The sequence below is a fragment of the Antrostomus carolinensis genome, unplaced genomic scaffold, assembly GCF_000700745.2.
Source record: "Antrostomus carolinensis isolate BGI_N321 unplaced genomic scaffold, ASM70074v2 scaffold26875, whole genome shotgun sequence".
NCBI classification, from domain to species: Eukaryota; Metazoa; Chordata; class Aves; order Caprimulgiformes; family Caprimulgidae; genus Antrostomus; species Antrostomus carolinensis.
The window spans coordinates 3,334-8,189 of record NW_010318831.1 but is presented as its reverse complement, the minus strand read 5'-3'; positions in this window follow the sequence as shown (position 1 = coordinate 8,189).

Here is a 4,856-nt window from a genome sequence, read left to right as displayed (position 1 = left end):
TTTGATGTCCGTTGTCCCCCTTTTCTTTCCACAGTTCCCCAAATCAGGAAGCTCCTTCCTATGGATGGACCCAGCACAATGGTCCCCGTCACGGGGTCCTGGGCAGGACACAGGGACGGAAACTGCGTCACCTTGTCCGGCCTTGGCCCTTTCCTGTCCTGTCGATGACAGGGAGCCGGATAAGCTGGGACATGTCACTGCCTGTTGTTTCACTGGAGTCGGGCTGATTCCCACCAGCCCAGGGTACAACATCGACCATCACGGCAGCGGTGGCCACATAGGTCTTGGAGGAACCCAACAGGGTGACCTTTCCCCATCCTGGGCCATTAATTACCAATAAAAGGTAATCAGCAGCACCTGGGTAAATGCACCCACCACCCCCCACCCCCACCCTGCACCCACTGGGGTCTCATACGCAGACCCCACACCGGTGTCACCAGTCCCCCTGTCACCAGCACACAGCCCATTCTCAGGGTGTCCTGGCTGCTGCTTCACCGCTGACTCACGGCACCGACCCATCCATCATGGCACCATCCCACCATCGCCTGTGCCCCGGGGGTACGTGGTGGCCTTGGGGACAGCCCAGGGCACAGGGACATTGTTACTGCAGTGGGACATGGGGATGTCGACATGCTGGGTGCCATGGGCTGGATGGGATCTGCTCCTGCCACCACAGTCCCCCAGGGACCACGGTCCCCCAGGGATCTGCTCCTGCCACCACGGTCCCAACTTCTTCATCCACCTCTCCCTCTTCTTCCTCACATGCTCTGAGCCAGGACCCACAGCCCGGCACAGCCCCGGTGTTCCCTCCCCACGGCTCTGGCATCACCATGGGCAAAGCAGATGGAAAATGTCCCTTTCCCAGGGGACAGACCCCGCTGGCAACCCCTTGTACCAGGGTCTCCATCAGCAGTGGAGGTGGATGGATGCTGCTGAGCCCCGTGCTGGACCACCAGCTCTCCCCCGGTGCATCCACGGGGTCCCCTCCACCCCAACCCAGCGCGCGCGGTGCTGCCGAAGGGCTCGGGGGATTTCCACCACCCAACCTGCAGCGGCACATTCCAAAGCTGGAATATTCCCCCTCCCTTCTCCAAGGGTCTCGACGTCACCAGTTTTCCCATCCTTATCTTGGAACCTCACCTGGCTCTGGCCGAGGGTCCCGCTGTGTCCGTCTGTCACCGATTTGGCAGCACAGGTTGTGGGGAGCCAATTCCAGCCGCTTTCTCCTCACTTTGCACCCATAGCACAGGGCCCAGACGGACTTTTAAAGCAGCTCCCGCCCCTCCCTGACGTTCCCAGGGCGGTTCCCAGACTGGGGTTCACCTGGGAAATGGTTCCCTGTGATTGCAACACCCAAGACAGGTCCATGCGAGCAGAGACCCGCGGTGGGTTCCAGCTCCCTGAGTGGTTGTGGGGTGATGGGAGATGTTTGGAGACCACCTCACAAGATCCTACATCTAGAAAGGGTGGTGGGCTCGCAGGTGGTTTCTCAGGTATGGTTTAACTCCAGCCTGATCTCAAGGTTTGCAAACCCACCACCATCCAGCCACACACCAGCTGAAATGATGGCTTCTCCATCCCATGGCACATCCCTGGTGCCCACCTTGCTCTGAACCACCCCGTGCACCCACCACCACCGAGGCTGCTGATCGGATCTGGTGTGCTGGAGCTACCTGGCGTGGTGGGGATAGTCTTTATTTGAACCAAAATCACTTGTTCTCAAGGGTAAAAGGGGCTGACGTGAGTCTCTGGAAGCTCATTGGCTTCGAGAAGGTTTGTATCCAGCTCTCAACCATCTCTAGATGCAGTGGGACAGATAAAGTTCTTCTCAGCTGGTCGTTGTGCTTGTAAAGTCACATCCTTAATTAATCGTCCCAGCAAATTGTAGCCCTGGATGTCTCTACCCGAGCGATGGCGCAGCGATGTGATGCCGAGATTAGATCCGGGTGTTATTGGGAGCTGCAGATTTCAGGATGCAAAGTAGGAGGTGATATATTAGAAGCAGCAGCCACCTGTCAGAAGACCTTTGGGACTAGAAAAAAAACCCAAACGATGTGTGGCATCCTGGTTCTCCACTGGCTTCTTCCTAATCTCGGTTGGGAGGAAGCAAACCCATTCTCAAGCGAGATGCTCCCCGGTGTCGTTGATGCAACATCTCAGGAGGGTGGGAATCCCTCCCGGACCCTGCAGGCAAACAGCTCACCTCTGAATCATGGCCTTTCATTACTCTCCTGGTGCCTGGCAGATGTCACAACCACATCCAGGCCCTTATTTTTACAAGGCATCCAGGGCGTGTGCGTGTGCTCAAGAGCAACCACGTACCATCCAAAGCCATCACAAGACAGTTCCCAGCCATTTTCATCACCTCCATGAGGTTGATTTCTCCCCTGGTCCCCACCAGTTCCAGGTTTGAAAGATTGGGAGAAGTTTGGCTTCTCACGGACAAGCTCTGACCCTCTGGTCCCCACCAGCTCTGGGTTTGAAGGGTTGGGAGCACTTTGGCTTCTCATGGACAAGCTGTGACCCCCTGATCCCCACCAGCTCCAGGTTTGAAGGGTTGGGAGCACTTTGGCTTCTCATGGACAAGCTGTGACCCCTGGTCCCCACCAGCTCTGGGTTTGAAGGGTTGGGAGCACTTTGGCTTCTCATGGACAAGCTGTGACCCCTGGTCCCCACCAGCTCATGGTTTGAAGGGTTGGGAGCACTTTGGCTTCTCATGGACAAGCTCTGCCTCATGGGACAATTTGCAGAGAGGGTCTTTGGGGGTCTTTGGTGACCACCATGATGGGTACCCCAGATCCACCACTTCTACACACAGCGACCACCCCAGCACCAACAAATCCATTTCTCAGATTCCCACCAAGCGCGGTGCCACACCTGTGTCATCGGCTCTGACTCACCGAGGGGCACCGACCTCCCCACCACGGGCTGAGCTGTTCCTACCACCTCCGAGAACTTTCCAGATCCAACAGGTACTTATCAAGGATGTCTCACACCGTAGGAATTGCCATCCTCCCGACAGCACATCATCACGACAGCTGGTCACCAAACCAGCAATAAGAACCCAGGAGTCCCCACTCCCACGACGCATTCCCAGTTTGGTACTGGGAAGAAGGATCCAAGAAGCCCTTGGCTTCCCTTTCCCCCTCATCACCTCAACCATTTGACACATTTCCTGTCTCTAATTAAAAGCACACCACACCTTTCTGCTTAATTTCCATGTATTTATTGCCAAGGTAGGAACAATAAATAGTCATTCTCATTGTGAAATCCACCCCAAGGTGAGAGGAGACAGAGGGTGGCCTGTGGCCGAGTCGCGGTGTCGGTGTTGCCACGCCGGCTGGTAACCTGGGAGGACTTGTCACCCTGGCCCGGCCGCAGGTTTCATCACATTTTCTCTGGGGTTTGGTGTTATTTTGTTCAGCTTTTTTCCCCCCCCACAGCACAGAGTCTTGAGGTGCCACTGAGGTGTCAGCACCTTTCCCTTTTTGGTGGCCCCATCTCTATGGTGGCTCATGGGCTTCTCTAGGACATGGAGAGCAGTGGGAAGGGCCTGGGTGGTAGAGAGTCTATGGAACCATAGAATCATGGAACTGTAGAATCATGGAATCATAGAATCATGGAATTGTAGAATCATAAAATCATGGAATCATAGAACCATGGAATTATAGAATCGTAGACTCATGGAATCATAAAATCATAGAATTGTAGAATCATAGAATCATAGAACCATGGAATTGTAGAATCAAGGAATCATATAATGATAGAATCATGGAATCATGAAATCATATAATCATGGAATCATAGAACCATAGAATCATGGAATTATAGAATTATAGAATCATAGAATCATGGAATCATGGAATGTAGAATCATGGAATCGTAGAATCACAGAATCACAGTGGTTGGAAAAGACCTTGAAGATCATCAAGTCCAACCATAAACCCAACACTGACAATTCCACCTCTAACCCATGTCCCTCAGCACCTCATCTACCCGACTCTTAAATCCCACCAGGGAAGGTGACTCCACCACCTCCCTGGGCAGCCTGTTCCAATGCTTGACCACCCTTTGGGTGAAGAAGTTTTTCCTCAGATCCAACCTAAACCACCCCTGGAACAACTGGAGCCCATTTCCTCTTGTCCTGTCACTTGTTCCTTGGTTGAACAGACCCACCTCCACCTCTCTCCACCTTCTTTTCAGGTAAAGAGCAGGTGCCCTGCAGTCCCTCAAGCCCATTTCTTCACCCTCCATGTCCTGAGGTAACTGCTCCATCCCATCCAGCCACCGCTTTGTGGCATTTACTGATTTCTAATTTGCTCTAATTACACAGAAATCCCACGTTCTCCTGGCACAGGTGGGACTTTGTCGTTGGTCTCACAGCTCCTGGATCATTCCGAGCTCAGGATTTTGGGATGTCCTCTGAGCTCCCACCAGCCCAGTGTGGATCCACCTGCCCCAAAGCCCTCAGGGTGACTATGAAGACTCTCCTTGTGGCATCATCCCTGCAACGGAGGCCACCAGACATGGGCCACCTCAAGAACTGGAGATGTTCACAGCACCCTCAGCACCGTGCACACTCACAGCATCCCTTGCACACTCACAGCATCCCTTGCACACTCGCAGCATCCCTTGCACACTGACAGGTCCCAGGCATATGGGCAGCCCTGTGCACACTCACAGCATCCCTTGCACACTCACAGCATCCCTTGCACACTCGCAGCACCCCTTGCATGCTGCCAGGTCCCAGGTATATGGGTTATCCTGTGCACACTCGCAGCATCCCTTGCACACTTGCAGTGTCCCTTGCACACTCGCGGCATCCCTTGCACGCTCACAGCATTCCTTGCACACTC